Source organism: Sinohyriopsis cumingii, unplaced genomic scaffold (assembly GCF_028554795.1).
Source record: "Sinohyriopsis cumingii isolate HCF-2022 unplaced genomic scaffold, ASM2855479v2 utg003081l, whole genome shotgun sequence".
Lineage (NCBI taxonomy): Eukaryota > Metazoa > Mollusca > Bivalvia > Unionida > Unionidae > Sinohyriopsis > Sinohyriopsis cumingii.
The window spans coordinates 61,161-79,285 of NW_028316390.1; the positions used below are offsets into that span (position 1 = coordinate 61,161).

Here is an 18,125-nt window from a genome sequence, read left to right on the forward strand (position 1 = left end):
CATATGCATTGTATGACACAGAAGTTACACTTGTACAGTTAGAATGTACGACACAGAAGTTACACTTCTTATGCTGGCAGTGTCATAGCTTTCAACAATATTAAACATCTGATTTACAGTTTTTGAAAGTAATAAATTCACTACTATGTTGCACTGAATAGAAACTTTGGGTCAGTATCACCTGGTTTGTCTAAATTGTATGCCCTGATATGCAAGGCATTCCTGTCTTTCCATGTTAGCAGTCTAAGCAGAAAACATGTATCATTTATACAATGTTCAAATTTTGAAAGTCACATCTCCTCCGTATCAGAGCATAACGTATACTGAAATTTTAGGATAATATTACTGCAAAGCTGATTTTTATATGTTGAAAAGTAATTCATGTCATGTTTGTCTTGCCTGCCTAAGCAAAAGGCTTGGATCATTATCACCATGAGCAATGTTAAATATTTTTTGTTGTTGAAAGTCACATATCTTCTACAGTTGTTGTGTCATCTAATTGAAATTGTTATATAATGTTACCGTACATCTGCAGTATTACCACAGGTTTACATGCTAATCTGCTAGGAATGTATGCTTAGCCAGTGTCTCGCATGTCTCACTTGGTTAAGTACAAAGTATGTTTCATTGCTTGGTGTCATTTAGTCTACTCCATGTTGGATTAAAGTAGTTAAATGATAGTTAACTTCAAATCATCATATGAATGTTGCTGTAACCATCAAAGATTATTTGGTATGCATAATATCACACAGACTTTTCTGTGGTAATTCTCATCAACTCCTTGTTGATCAATTTCCTATATTTACATTGGATGTTGTTTGTAAACATTGTTGCATAAGGCCAATCAAATATATTCTCATTCTATTTGTATCTTAGATGTAGAAGCATATTATGGTTTTGTCTTATGTGCTCCATTCTTAGATGGAGTTGTAACCGTTGCAATCTGCTGCACATCTTTATATGGGATATTTCATCTAATCACCGTGGCACCAGAATCATTCTTTATATTCTGATGAATATTTGGTATGAAAAGTATCTTAAAGCTATCCCTTCCATTTGGCATTTTTTCTTGTCTAATCCATGTTTGACTGAGTTAAGGCTCTTGTTGATTAGCTTTATATTTCGTCAAGTGTTTGTTTCTTTGAATCAGCATATCATATGAACTGGTCAACATATTCTAGTACATTTAGATGGAAATTTTGTTTTGTATACCTAAAATGGCCTATAGTTAAAAACGTTTCTTATGCTTTGAAATTAATACTCTTTCTACCTAGCATTATAATTATTGTTATCATTAAAATCAGGTTAGAGCAGCTGGTAAACAAATTAAATGAGCTGCAGCAAGCTGTAACAACAAAGAAAGACATGCCCAGCCCCAGTCAGAAAATAATGATTGGTCCTGAACCTAGTTCAACAAATGTAGAACAAAGGGTGGACAAGATAGAGAACCAGGTGAGTAAAGTAGTTTACTTATTATTGATTAAAACTTAATTTGTTTTTCAAATACATTATTTGATCATGATACATTAGGATAAAAAAATCCACTACCTCACAAACCTAGCCCTCCCGATGAACAAAGTCATTACCATGTATTTTTGCTTGTTTTAGCACCAAAAGTGCTTCAGTTATATGATGGGATGGAATTCAGATCATTCTTGTTTCTCACTTAATAGAGGAGTTCCTTCAAAATTCCGTAACTCATCATATTTTTGCTTGTGTTTGATCAGCATTCTATTAGGAAGTCTAAAAACAGTTTTCATGTGTGTCTTTTATACTTTTGAGCAATCCTTATATGTTTTCTCATCAGTAAATTATGTTCTATTTTCTTTCTGACATTTTGCTCTCTCTACGTTATCTACCGCTATTTTGCAGCCCAATTGTCTGTTCTGTCACACAATAAGCAACCGGTACCATCTTAATTATCGAACTCTATAGTAAATAATATGTACAGCACCTCAAAGTACTTGACTTTTATTACATTTTATTCCAAGGAAATTATTCTTTGATTCTCAATAATAAGATTAATTATGTAATTTTCACTAGGGTAAAGGGCCACCTACCTACTACATACTATTTATTCATTTCTGAACAGTAGAAATTTCAGTGTTTAAAAAGGAAGCACACTTCATCATTTCAACGTTAAATTAAAAGCATTATCAAATGACTCAATCAAGGAACTTACTACATCTTATGCATTGATCTGTTGTATGTAAAAAAATGTCCATACAATTAAACATCAAGTTTAAACATATGCTTAAATATTATTCAGAATGATACGAACAAAACATGTTGTTTAAATCTAATACTATGCATTTCAACGATTTACATCAAATTCATGATGACCCAAAAACTATGTTTTTATCTTTCCTTATTTCCATTGTGACAAAGACAAAATTTGAATGACTTATTTGTGACTATTTGGCAGCTTTCCTTCCACATATTAGACACCTCAAAAAATAAAAACGTTAAACATCCTTGGATTTAATACAAGATGCATCGTACCTGCAGATGTTCAATCAATGTTCAATCAAGTATTTAAACTTTGTCTGTAGATTTTCAAAAAGCCGTGATGTTGAAGCAAATGAGTCATTGCTTGCATCACAAATGGAAATCGAAATTGGCTCTTTAGTACACTGTCAAGCTATCCTCTAATCCACTGAACCCCACATTTGATTGCATCCAGATACAGTCAAAAACAAAAGTTGAGTCCACTTCTAGGCATTTATCCTCCTGTAGAATCAGCCAACTTATTCCTGGAGAATTACAGTCCTTTTGTCTCACAATGATGACACTAATTTAAATGTGGCTTTTAGCAAACAGAGTAATGTCAGTTTTCCATGCCAAAGTCAGAGGCATCATCAGAGACATTGCAGGCCTGACCATCTCCTGTACACATGGATATGAAATTCTCCCTTGGCATACATCAATTCGTTTGTAATATGATAGCTATTTATTCTATTTTAACTAGTCTCCATAACTATATATTTCGGCGTCACAACATATTGCTTACATATAATGCACACTACATCCAGTTCAGCACATGGGAATGGAGATTTTCCATAAAATGCGATGCATCTACTGTATGTCACCATCTACATGTTATAAGAAATATAAATTGGAAGTGGTTAGTTTGCTGGACTTGCAACCAAAAGAGTGTGCATGTTTGAATCCTACCATTATCAATGCAAAACAATCCTCTTGTGTTCTAGTTCCAAATCTCCAAAACAAACACACCCCCAACTCCAGATAAATCATTCTTCTTGACATGGACTTCCAATCCTATCTCTACATCACGTGTACCTCCCTCAAGAATATACCCTGTATTCCATTTCAGTGGTGTCTTCCATCTAATCGGAGAGTGGAATTTCCGCTTAGGAATTGCTTTTGCCTTGTGGGTCTTTTCAATGCAGTCATGGATCTCTTTGTTTTCTGCTGCCCATTCATAAACCACTGCAGAATATTCTACTACCTCAGCGGCTGAAACTTTACTCACTTTACTAAATGATCATAGTTTGGACTAAATGAGGTTCCAGAAAGGACGTTCACTCTTTGTTTTGTTCAGACATCCAATTTGATGATCAACATCTGGGAATGACGTTCTAAACAGGTGTCATCAAAACTGAGGTGCTAATATCTAACCCTCATTACAATAGGAAAACAGGATTTAATCTCTTCAGGAATGTTTTTTGCATATCAGCCTATTGGAGCTGAAAACCCTAGTAAATTGAGGTGATGACAGGAAATAGCATTTTGATTTTTTTGGAAAATTCTTGTCAGTTATTCTAGAAGGCAAGCGTGTGAACCAAATCCCCATTTTCCTACCTTCTTGTTTGATATTCTTTCAGGTGTTATCCATGTTGACAAATTCACATTTCAAATTTGCCACCTGACAGGCATGCTCAGTGTCCTAGAGAACTTGATGGTTAATACAGCATTAGCCAATAAACAAATAGTGTCTCATTTGCCCACTCCACCCCCTTCATCTTCAATAGAACCTGCTCTCATTTTGCACCTATGAAAGATGGAATGTTAAAATCTCATCATGCATCCACCAGTCACAGTCTGAAAGCCTAAGAAGCATAAGACTTTTCATGAAACTGGAATAGTCTCATTACATTTACTTTTTGTGAATCAATGGGGGTAATGACAAGGATCACCCACAATGACTCAATTTTCATATAAAACCTGCTTAATATTCACTCTAGCGTTAGTAGGCAAAGTCAGTAATATTCATGCCTTGTCATTTGGCCTGAACTACCAGCAGTTTTGCCACATTAATTGAGTTTATCGTATGCAAGTAATTGGTTGCATTACGAATGGCAAGTTACCACAAATGTTAAAGTGTGCAAAGACCCAGTTAGGGCATTAATAATAATAATACTAATAATGAGGACTCTGTATAGCACCTAATCTTTAGAAGCTCTAAGCGCTTTACAACAATAGACAACACCTATAAGATAAAAAACATAAGATGATATGATTACAAAAACAAACACCATGAAATTAGAAAACATTATTAAATAAACATGCTGAGAATATTTAAGGTATGAAACATTATTAGGTCTTTAAGTTTGTTCTTGCAGTCGAAATAAGTGAGTTTTGAGAGCCCTCTTGAATGTGAGTGATTACTGTGTCTTTGTGTCTAAGTTCAGTGGGCAATTCATTCCACGTTGCTGGGCCCTGGTATGCAAAAGAACGCTGTCCATATTACTTTGCTTTCATAGTGGAAATAATAAGTATACGATTGTCAGAAGAGGAGCGTAAGTATCTTGCTGATGTTTACACATGAGTGAGGTTAGATAGGTATGTTGGACTAGAGTCCAACAGCGAAATGTAGCACAGAGAACAAATGTTGTGTTGATTCTGGATTGAATGGATAGCCAGTGTAGGGTACAGAGCAGCGGGGAGGTGTGCTCTGATTGTGGTACTCTAAGTATGATCCGAGCAGCTGTGTTTTGAACTTTTTGAAGTTTCTGGAGTAGATATTGAGATGAACCAGACAGAATTGAGTTACAATAGTCCAGTCTTGAAAGTACTAATGAAACACAAGTGTTTTAGTGGCATCGACCGAAAGATATGTGTGAATTGAGTTGATGCGTCTCAGCTCAAGATATGCAGCCTTGCATATGTTCATGACATGTTGGTGCAATGTGAGAGTACTGTCCAGAGTAACATCTAGGTTTTGTACTGATTGTGTGAATTTAATGTTGGTGTTGCTGATATTTATTGTTTGAGGTAAAGGATGTGAATGAGAAAGTATTTGTGTTGTGATCAGAATGGCCTCAGTTTTATCATCATTCATCTGCAGCTTGTTACATGACATCCATTATTTCACATCAGAAATGCACCTCTATACACCTTAGATGGTAGCATCAACTTCAGATGGGTAGCTAGATTTGTATATTTGGGTGTCATCAGCGTACAATTGGTGAGACACTGAATGATGATCTATGACACTTGAAGGTGACTGAGTATATAGAATGAAGAGAACAGGTCCAAGAACAGACCCCTGTGGAACACCATAACATAGATCAACTGGGCTGAAGTGTATTCCATTTGCAGATACAATTGGTGTCCTTTTGACCAAGTAGGACTTGAACCACAGTAAGGCTGTATCAGGAATGCCAAATACATGCTGGAAATGGTGAAGTAATATATCATGGTCTATCGTGTCAAATGCTGCAGAAAAATCAAGGATTGTGAGGACTGTAATCTTTCCACTATCCAAAGCAGAGAGAAAGTCATTAATTACTTTTAGAAGAGCAGTTTCAGTACTGTGGCAAGGGCGATATGCAGATTGCACATTGCTAAAAAGACTGTTTGAATTCAGATGAGATGCAAGCTGGGATAGAACAACCTTTCCTAAGATTTTTTTTATATGAATGGGAGATTAGAAACTGGGCGGTAGTTCTTTAAATCGTTATGGTCTAGCGTTGGTTTCTTCAGCACAGGCTTTGCAATGGCAGTTTTGAAAACTTATGGGAATTTCCCTGATGAGAGAGAGGTATTAATAACACCAGTTAGTGAAGGCAATATTGGAACTAAGCACTCAAGCAGCAGTGATGATGTAATTGGATCAAGTTCACTTGAGTTTGGTGCACTCTTCATCAGGATTGTACGTACAAAATCCATAGAGACAGGTTCAAATGCTGCTAATGGTTGCCGCTTAAATTCTGTATCCCAACTGTATATTGACCACGAGCCAATTGAAATTGTGGCGTCAAGCTTATCTCTAATGGTTTATACTTTGTCACGAAAGAAATATGCAAACATGTCCGGAAGGTCGACTGGAGAGAAGGTTGCTGGAAGTAGTGTAGATTTGTTCCTTGACATTATCTTGTTAGTAATCTTGAAGAGCTCTTTGCAGCTGGAACTTTCCATGATCTTAGTAGTGTAGTGGGCTGATTTCGCTGCATGGACTATATTTGTGACATTCGTCTTAGCGGCTTCATATATTTGCTTATGAATAGTGAGTCTGGTGGAAAGCTAGAGCCTCTCAGCTTTACGGTGGTCTCTGCTAACAGCGCGAAGCTGGTCCCTAACACTGCTATACCATAGAGAACACGTTTGAATTGATACTCTGCACTTGATAGCTGGGGCATGTTTGTCAAGCAATAAACGAAGGCATTTATCGAGTTGTTCTGCGGTAGGAGGCAAGCAAGTTGTCCTGAACTGTATATAAGACTGAGGCCATTTTTATTCTTATAGTGTTCAGAGAGGAAGAGCACAATATAATGTTTCTACTTGTCCTTGATCTGATGGCTTATTCCTTTAAGCAACAAACAGTTGAGTTAACTTCATTTGTACCTAATGGAGATCTCAGCTCACTCACCACAAATTTAAAGTCACAACCAAATATCAAGCAAGCTAACACTAATCAATCCCCCTCTGTAATATGCAATGGCAAAGCATCGCCTGTTTCTTTGTTTTAATAACATGCATATCTATAGGATGATATTGTGAATAAACACTATGTTAAGTTCATGAATGATGAGAAATACTGACATGTATTTAGTACAATTTCATTTGATTGCAAGGAAAATCATGAACGTTAAAAATTGCGTAAGCTTGTAATGACTCTATCTGATACTAATACCGCGACATGGGTATACCAGTATATAATCTTCTCTGCATCACTGTTTTATTTCTGTATTTTTTTTTGTAAGTGATAGATTCAGGAAATTAGGTTTTTTACCTAAACCATGTACACTGTAATTAGAAAACCATAAAAATAACGTATGTCACATTATTTGAAGATGAAACTTGTTTCCCCTGCCTACCCCCCCCCCCCGCATATAACCCTCGCTGTATTTATCTCTATGGAAGGGCTGTCATTTCTCATGCAGTAGGGACTGACAAATGAAGGGACAAACAGGCCATATACCTAATGGTGACTACACCTATCTGATATCACTCCCAGAAAGCAGCAAAAATGTAATAATTTTGGTGCAAAAATTACCAAATGCTGTTAATATTTTTATTTATCTGGGTGGGCAGGATTTGTGAGGTAATATATGTCCTCATAATACATTGTGATCATATTAGATATTATAGAAACAACATAGTTCAATCTGATAATTGGTTTCTCTGTTCAGTACTTCTTAAAGACATGTGATAAGGCACATGGTGAACGATATGAGTCATGGAAAGTGATACATATAATTGACTATAGTAACATTTATATTTTATTGAATGTAAATGATATTTTGCACATAATTATTGAATGAAATCGTGTGTAATGTGTACAAGCAAAGTCATTCGGAAAAATTACTTCCAAACATTAGAGCATTGCCTAATAAATAAATAAATGTATTACTGTAGATAATTGGACAGTTCCTTGTGGATGTTAGATGATAAACTAACTGTTTTTTCCCTTACAGTTGAATTCCATTACTAATGTGTTGAAGTCAATTGAACAAAAACTTGGAGCCAAACAGACAATCCCTGGGGAAACTGAAGAAATAGAATGTATTGTACTTTTCTTTCGATTTTCCTTCACACTATTTTGTACTGCTGTTATTCTTTCATTATGAAAATTAAAATGAATATTTATAAATAATATTAATTCACACTCATGTTGCATATGTGTTATTAACATGGTTAAGATACATAAAGAATGTTAATTTTTCAAGTTCTTTGTGTTTTAGTGTAGGATTTTTTTTCCATCTCGCATGATGTTTGTATTGTCTCACATGTCATCCATTTAGCTTGTGCATTGTTACTCAGTGTCACAATATAATGAACTCATTGCGTTCATTACGCCACAAGCATTTGTCACATATCCATATCAAATATGTTATCTGGCCATAATGTCTTAGGGAAGCTGCCATTACCTTGCAAATCAATCCCATCCAGCTAACATATTTAGCAATGGAAGCTACATCTTGTCTGGCCATGTGAATGGCAGTCAGCCAGACTGATCTTCCGATGATGTACAGGTTGGTGACAAACTTGTGTCATAATTCAGTTACTGCTTCCCCCTCATGCTGAACAGCACACTTTGCCCTGTCATAGAGACCTTGCACTCCAAGGTTATCTGGAATCAAGCTTAGATGACTTTCCCTCTGACATGGAAGTAATTTCCATCTCTGTTTTCAACTTTTCTGGTTTCTTTCTGTCAGCACCTTTCTTTAGTCAAAATTACTGAACACATTGTCCATAGACTCCAACATACCTGCAAGGGTCGCTAGTCCTTTCACTCAAATCTGGACTTCAAGCAGAGCTTATTTAAGGTGCAGGTAGGCTATAGTAAATTCTTGTTAATTTAGATGTATAAATATTGTGGTTACAGATATATACAGGTAAGTTTTCTATAGATATGATGAGATAGAAGCTCTCCAAAACATATAGGTAGCAGTGATGCTTCATGAATGTTTCCTGTATAGGCTGTTGTCTAGTTATATCTACAGATAGTTTATACTAAGTTAAAATTCTAGTTGTGGTATATATATTGACGATTTCAGTTTTTCTCTATAGCCTTCTATGAACTTTTGGCATACAAGTATTTGTTTTATAGTTGGAACCTCAGTCACAGCCACTCACTAAGTTGATAAACATGTTTGCATAGCTGGATACTCAGGTCAATATTGTCTGGTTTGCCTATTTTGCTTATTAATAAAGGCATGGCAAATGCAAAACTGTAAACATTGGAAACACACGAATGACAATTACTCATCATATTTTCTAGAATATCAATGGGTAGCATTACTGGCATGATCTGCACAAGGGAAGGTGCACCAATAATCCCTCAGTGACAAGGACACTATTATAGTTTATGCAGTGACTGCCATTCAGGAGATGATTATCACTCAAGGGTTTGTCAGCCATGATCCATCATATAAACAGGTTTCAGGGACAACAACTGCAAATGTTCTCACCCTCATCGCCTTAGCGCCATAAACTTTTTGGTGGAGCTTATGGGTCTAATATGGTCGAGTGCAATGACCATTCACCTTCATTGGTCACTCTTAAGCTTGACTAAAATCAATCCATGACAGAAATTCAAGTAATGTCTTGCTTGTCACAACCATGGGCCTGCTCTATGGAACACATATCCTAGAACCCTTCTTCATTGAGATCTCAACTGCATGACTATAGAAAAGTAGCACTATTCTGTCAAGATTGGACATATTTAGAAGGTCTTATGTGGTAAATACCATAGTTGATCTCACCCTTCAAGACACATGATGCCAACTCTTTGTCCAGTGTGCACACTTAATCAGGCGCTCACATGAACCAATTACCAGTAGAGTGACAAAAGACTTGTGATGCACACAGTGAACATCTCTGAGTGCACCAGTAAACAAGAAACTTGTAATGTCTTTGTTCTTCAAGCTTTGAGAGATACACTTAATGATTGCTAGTCATACACCTCCCTCCATCAGACAGTCCTCTCCCGCTACATCTTGGATTGCACTTAAGACTTCAGATTCAAATTACCCTCTCTTAGTGATGAAGACATGTTCTTACAAGCTTAAACTCACAGTGGCAGAGGAAGAATCCGCCTATCAAGCCTTGGTTTAGCAAGCCTTTTGGTTGACACGAAACATGTGTCATCCCAGTCCTAATCCATCTTCATGATTAAAGTTGATTTCGTACTCAAAAGAGTCATTGACCTCATGGGTCTCCAAATATATTACCTCAGTGAGTTTCGTTTTTGCAATGTCATCTTCCATCTAACTTCAACAAGAGATACTATGGCACACTTACCGATGCACTACCAATACAACAAATACAACACATAGAAGCAGATAGTGATATTGCTTCCTTGTGAATGACAAAGCCATCTTCTGCTCATGTGAACTGGAAAGCCTTTAAGGAATCTCAGCAACTTGTCAGAAACGCTGGACCTCGTGTTGACTGAGACACTTCAACAAAACAAGAGCTGTCTGTCACCTCCCACCTTGAATTTCACAGGACACATGTGGAAGTCATTGGCATAAAGGACTCGTCAACTTAATAGAGCTGCTTAACACTTGCTGACAAATGCAACATCACAGCAGCAATAAATCTAGAACTGGCAGAAAGAAATTCAGTTTTCTCCACTTCTTCCTTCTTATGATCACCACAAATACAAGATCAGATCACAGCCTTTCTCATGCAGACTCTTGTTTAATGGCCAGGTGGAGAAAGTAGTTTTGCACAGCCTTAGCGTTTAAGAAGTGTTCTAGATAGTTCCCGAAGGGACAAAGAAAAGACTACTAAAACACTAAACACAACAAACCAATCCTGTACCCCATGGGATCAATGGTTCTCAAGAACTAAGGTGGATAAGAAGACAAGATAAGGCGATCATTTTCACTATTGTTCTATTCTTACCACCTTCCTGCTAACAAGAAATGATGTCCCACTAATTCCACCTTAGGCAAACATCAAATTGAGAATAATATTGTTTTATGTGGCTGAAACAGAACAACCTGTTGTACATATCATTGGAACAAACATGTTTTGGAATGCCCCATTATCATGTTCATCACAGCATTACCAGAATCCAGACTGTTTAAGATGTCACTAAAGACCCATTCAAGACAAACATCTCAATAAATGAAGGGAATGATCTTTAACAAGGTCAACATCACTCTGTGTCCATTGTTAGATGTAAGTGCATGCAATTGTTTCATTCATTCCTCCCGATTAAGAATTGAACACCATGGCTTGTTTTACAATGTAGTACAGTAAGGGAGTCTCTGACTTCCCTAACTTGTTGGCAGACATCTCAATGGAGATACCACTGAAAAAAGATCTACTGTTGCAGCTTAGAAGGTCCCGCCCACACAACAACCCACAGATTCTCCACATTTTGTCCAGGCATATATCAAATTGTCTATCTACTAATGTCGGTTTTAAAGCAAGGTTGCAGACTGTAATGCCAGGCTAGACGAAAATTAAATTCCAACACTTACAATGCCAACTACAGAACATTGCATAACTAGTCTAGAATGGAAACATGTTGATCAGATATGCACCTTGGTCAATTTGTTTTTTAAGAGAATGACTTTTTGTTTTGGTGTTTATTATTAAAGGCACCAAATATATATATATATATATATATATATATATATATATATATATATATATATATATATATATATATATATATATATATATATATATATATATATGAGTTTTCTATGGGTTGCAGCATATAGTCAGAACCTCACCTTTCGGCATTTATCAAGTATTTTGATATCGAAAGCCCAGTATATCACTAATATCTAGGTGGAATTATGCATATGGTCTTTGGTCATTGCCCAGCTCAATGAGTCATGCTTGATACCAACATCGTTCCTATAAGATGATCTTCCCTCTTTCCATGGCATCAACGAGAATACAGAATGTACTTAATGCCTTTTCAGTTTTGCCTTGGTGTCAGACTTCCTTTCTGGTAAGTACCTTTGGTAACCCATTAACCATTTGAACCATTAGATTCAGCAGGCTATTGTGCTAGGGATAATCAACATGGACCCCATTGCCTGGTTATTTTTATTTTGGCTAAATCAAAAGCTGAAGTGTACAAGTTTTCATTCCTCCCAAAGGTACATACTATAGTTCAGTAGCCCTTACCTTGATGTGAATTATTCTATCAAAAATAGACCCTTTCATTTTCTGAGACATCTTTCCTTTATGAGAATCAATGCCCACGATGTAAAATTATTTTTACATTTGGGCCTGTTTTAATAATTCTTTTCTGGATGGTGTTATGCACCTAATGTCATGTGTCTCACTCAACCTTAGTTTTGTTTGCTGTGGCAGTAGCACAGCAACATCTAAGCAGTATTGTATGTCCCAGCAGTTAGTCCAACCATCTTCTGGTCTGCAGCATTCCGTTTCCTGCTGACAATATATGTTATATTCAATCTGGGAGCTAGTTATGGGGCCCATCAAACCCATTTAGTGCTGGAAACGTCAGCAACATGATGTTAATAATCAGTGTGCCACTACATAGAAAATGAGAGCAATCTATTGATAATAAGTAGGTGTTACATAATTATTAGTCCCTAAACCCACCCATCAAGAAAGAGCAAACTATACTTCATTTAAATATGCTGCTTGATCGGTAAGCTTCATTCATAATTTAATTCTCTCTCTGTGCGTTAAATGGCTTTTAATGTAAATATTTAGATGTCATCAATAAGTCATAGTACATGTCCTTATTATCGATGCCAATCAGAGAATATAATAAAACATGGTACACCACATAATTGGTGTGTTGAGGGAAAACATTTTGTTAATGTCTGCAATCATTATAACTTCATCCATCCTTTACAAGCTCAGTTCATGCAGCAAAATCATCCCACTATAGCACTTGGATCACTGAAAATACCAGCTGCAAAGAGTTCATTGAGATTACGAACAAGCTAATGTCAAGGAAGAAATATACACCAATTCGAAGACCTTCTTTCCAGTCAAACTTTTGGACCTGTTTGCAAAGTTTTTCAATGACAAAGTTCAATCCATTAGAGATAAACTTGACAACACATATTCAACCGACTCATTATTACCATACAGTTTTGACAAGGAGTATGTACAACAACCTTTAACATCATTTCTCTATGGATTTGGTCCACACAGCTGTGATAAAAATTGTCCCAAATGATGTGAATTCAAGATGATTCTGATAGCGCTGCTGTTTCTTAGATTGAATATTTATCTTCACTAACCAGTGTCATCAATAGTCCTTTTATCGGAAAAATTCCCATCATTTTCAAAACTGCCATCATGGACACCTTCTGATGAAGAAACTGACACTCGACCATAATGGTTTAAAGAGCTACCGCCCATTATATAACCTCTCATTCATTTCAAAACAATTGTTATATTCCAAAATGTATCTCATCTGAATTCAAATAGTCTGTTTAGCAATGTACTATCTGCATTTCGCCCTCGCTATAGTACTGCAACTGCCTTTCTGATGGTAGTTAATGACCTCTCTGCTGTGGATAGTGGAAAAATTACAGACGTCAACCTCCATGACTTGTCTTCAGCATTTGACACAATAGACCATAATATATCACTTCACAATCTCCAACATGTATTTGGTATTAACAATACAGCCTTACTATTGTTCAAATTGGTTTTAATCAACAGGACATATATTCTATTTGCAAATGAAAACATTCCATCCCAGCTGATTTATGTTTGGTTTTCTTCTAGGCTCTATTCTCGGTGCCATTCTCTGCATTATGTACACTCAGCAGCTCTCAGGTATCATTGATTTACATCCAGTGTGTCACCAGTTGTACACTTATGACACTCAAATATACATATCTAGCTGTGCAACAAAATAACCAAGTTGGATTTCAGATTTATAACAGAACACTGTTGATGGTGATACAAATACAATGTTTATTGGTGAATGACTTGAATGAGAAAACAATTATGATTAATATGTGCATGTATAAGATCCAGATAGTGGACAAATTAACATAACTTGCACAAACCTAATAACAAATGAAAATACAAATAAAGACCTTACGCAGTACAAGGACAAAGGTGAATGCTTCTCAGTAATTTCACATGATGAAACGAATGTATTTTACTCAAATAGTAAAACTGAATTGACTTTGATAGTGACAAATTAGGTATTTACTAAAAAAGTACAATGATGAAAACAAAGGGACAGATATCATACAAAATATCTTTACAATTCCAAAACACTGTGTATTACAAACCCTAAAATTAGCCCATGGCTAAAAGATTACATATATGGAGTTACACATTCCATCACCAGCACACTTAGCAACCAGTCACACTGGTCAATCAATCAGTCAGTATTCCAGGTAGTCACCGACAATCATTAAATTCCTTGGTCCATCAAGCGCCCACCAATCAGTTAACAATGCCTGATCACCTGCTACTTGACCAGCAACACTGTTCACTACGGCTGCTATGGTTCATCTTCTACTGTTAGCTCTATAGCTGGTACCACATCGACTCCGATCAGCTGAAAATACATCTAATAACATGTATTATGCATGACATGGGCATATACAATAAAACGTAATGACATTATATACGGTAAGCTATACAATTACATTATCAACGCAATAGTTACAAAACAATAAACAGGCTCAGAATCAAACCTACCCATGCCCGATAAGAATCCTGTATTACTAAACGTTTCTTAAAAATGGAACTTTTTATTGCTAATATAAATCTCTTGTTAAGTCACAAACAAGAATATTAACTATTTGCATTATACTACATAAGCTGAAGCTACATAGAAAATATATAAAACTAAATGTGGTAGTATAATGGTTATAACTTGTACACAGAAAATTAATAAATAACTCAGATACCTCTATAGCTGAAGATATGCAATCCTTTAAGTAGACTGCTCAACGACAAGATGTTCCGTAATGTGTAGATTTAGTCTTACAGTGAGGCATTTATACACAGACAATGCAACCATACATCATCTGTGCACTGGAAGTATTCTGTTTTTCCCAACGAAAGCACTTCGTGTGTGCACCATAGGATGAACCGAACTCACTGTTTCAAAATATTGTACAATATACATAAATCACCTTCGGGTGTTGTTGTACACAAAAAATAATCCCAAGTACATGCATTTAATAAATAAAGGGATTTATACAATTCCATGACAAGCTGCCCAACTGGAGTTGAGGCTACCATCCAAGGCGTAGAGAGGTGCCTTTCTCTTGTGAAGTCATATGACATGCAACAGATGAATGATAATAAAATTGAAGCCATCATGATCACCATGAAAAGATTTTCTAATTCACATTCATTACCTCAAACAATATGTGTCAGCAAATACCAATACTAAAATTGCACTCAGTATGAAACCTAGGTGTCACTCTCAACAGTACACTTTCATTACACCAACATGTAATGAACATGTGCAAGGCTACGTATCTTGAGCTAAGATACATCAGTTCCATTCGCAATTCTCGTTCATATGCCATACTGACATATAACTTCCAATTACTATCACCTGAATTAGCCAATGCAAGTCCTGTACAGGTATGTATCAGAGTTCCTATCACTCTCTCATATCAGCTGAATTATTCATTGCAAATCCTGAACATTAGTGTTGCTTCCTGTCACAACAAAATGTTCAATGCAAATTTTGTACAAACATGGTCAAGGCAATCATACACAGGAATGTGCCAGAACACCTAGAAGGGTCTCCTATCACCCTAATTGGTGCAGACAAATCAAGAATACATATGTGCTAGACCACTTATTGTTATCTACATCACATACAAAATTGATCAAATCAAGTCCTGTACATATATGTTTAAGAGAGTCTAGCAGTGGTTCCAGTCACCTGAATTGGTCTTTGCAGATATTAAAATTATGTGCCAGAGCATTCCACAGTCTCTCCTATCTCCTCAACTGGTTCAAATAATTCCTGTGCTGATATTTACCATATCACCCTCTGAATTGGTTCAAGCTATCCTGTACAGATTTATACAAGATGGAGGATCAAATGTATATGTTGCAATCATGATTCTATATGGTAAAGATGGGACTCTGAAACACCACCTGTTATTCTGCATATCGATATTGTGTAGTTTACTTTGGTCAGTAATTAATGATATAGGACTAGTAGCATCTATTCTGTATTGATTGTAAGTTATTAATAGGGCTGTTTACAAATGCTGAGTTCTGCTTTTGTGACCTGTTTCCACTGTTGCCATTGGCACTATATAATGTTGTACCTAATGGTGTGATTGTGTAACCTCACACTAAATAAAACCGCACCAAAGCTGGAGGGATCAGTTAAGAAAATACTTTGAAAATGAGGGAGAGAGCCATTGATGTGTATGATGTCACTACCAATTTCCTTAGTGGTTTCATTGGATTTTATTTCTTAACTGCAAATAAAAATAAGAGATTTGCCTGATTTGTGCAATATCCTATAATATATTTTGGTATATAATTATGATGTTCATGTTTACAAAATAATAATGCAGTATACATTTATGTGAATATATTACATTTAATAATAATGCAGTATACATTTATGTGAATATATTACAATTAATAACAAATTATTCTATTGTGTAACTTGACTTTTTTCCAGGCTAGTGCTCCAGGTATCACCAAAGTGCTCATATTTACAAGCTAGTACCTGATGTTGGAGGTGAGAAAGGCAAATGCCGCCTTATGAAGATGCTAAATCTACAACTTCCATTGACTCCCCGTATCTAGTGCATGTGCAGAGAACAAGTCAGTTTCCTACGAGATGTTGACTGGAATGGAATTTGATTGTTTCGTTTAGAGGATACTACATAATAAATGTTGATAGGGATTGACTATTTTATACCTTAATTAAACAAGTCTCTAAGCAGAAAGTGACCTATTTATCTTTTGGACATTTCAGATGTCTCAAAATTGTTTCATATTCTCCCTTCAAATGTATATTGGAAGGGGGTATTTTTGTCCATCTGTCTGTATGAGTGTTAATCCATCCATTGACATTTTCTTCTTAGAGCGAAGCACTCAGACTTTCAAAGGTTTTGTAAACAAAATGCCTGTACAAAGCAAGCAGTTTGTATGGGGTAACTTTTATAATTGTCATCACTTAATGTTTATACATTACCGTGCAAGTAAGTCTAGCATAAGTTGTGTATCAACTGAGGGTACTGAACCATGGGGTAACTAATTTTCAGTAGTAGACTTTACACTACTTGGGGACCAATATTATATATTATTGTTTTCATGACTGGTGCACATATAAAGTCATAGGCAATTGAACTTGGTATTTTGGAAGTTTAATTAAAGGAGTGCATTTTCTTTACCATTGTACAGTTGTTTCTGGGTGCAGTTTATTAAAAGTCCTTTGAACAAACCTTTTGCCAATAGTCATATCTTTTTGATGTATTTGTTTTTTGTCTCTTAAGAGTCTGCTATACAGTTATTCTGTTCTTCTGAGAGAGAGATCAGTACAAGATGAAGTTGCTTTGCATTGGCAACATGCACGATAGAAAGACGTTTGGCATATATCTATCCTGTTTGCATGTACTGTGACTGAAATTGCTTTCGTTGTGGTAATAATGCATATGTAAGACAGATAATTCATAACGATGGCTGGTCCCATATGGTTGAAAATGAACTTGAACTAGCTGAAGATACAGTAGTTTTTATGGTTATTTAAATAGGAAAACGGAATTTGGTAAGAGTAGGAAAAATCAGATTCTGAATGTGCAAGAAATGAATTACAAAAGTTATGCAAAGTTTAAAAGTGTTATTGGCTTATTTTGTTTCTAAAGATACATTTGAAGTTCATGATTCAAAATGGCAAAGTGTAGCCAGCAGTCTACTGTGAAGGTCTGTAGGCTTTATAACTCAGACTACACATATGAATCATACAGTAAAATAAATGAAATTAAAAGTTATTTTGACAATTCTTAAGATATACAATTTTTCACATATGCAAGGGTTGGGGGTGGGGTGGGCTATATTTTTTGTCTTTAAATAACCACTATAACCAGTGAGTAAAACTTTGGAAAATCTTTATCTTTTAAACATTGACTAAGTGTGAAGGTACAGAGCTGAACAAATATATCTCAGAAGTTTGAGTTTATAATGCACCTCTTTCAGGATGCTGATAAACTATATTTAGGAATTAAACTGTTTTGGTGTTATGAAGAGAA

The 18,125-nt window shown here is 35.8% G+C and overlaps 1 long non-coding RNA gene across 1 annotated transcript; it reads left to right on the plus strand.

Moving 5' to 3' along the window:
* Positions 1 to 1,345: 1,345 nt before the first annotated feature.
* Positions 1,346 to 16,789, plus strand: LOC149769888 (uncharacterized). Its single transcript, XR_016419022.1, has 3 exons — positions 1,346 to 1,452; positions 7,881 to 7,968; positions 16,553 to 16,789. It is a non-coding gene; the product is annotated as an uncharacterized LOC149769888 (long non-coding RNA).
* The last annotated feature ends 1,336 nt before the right edge of the window (positions 16,790 to 18,125 follow it).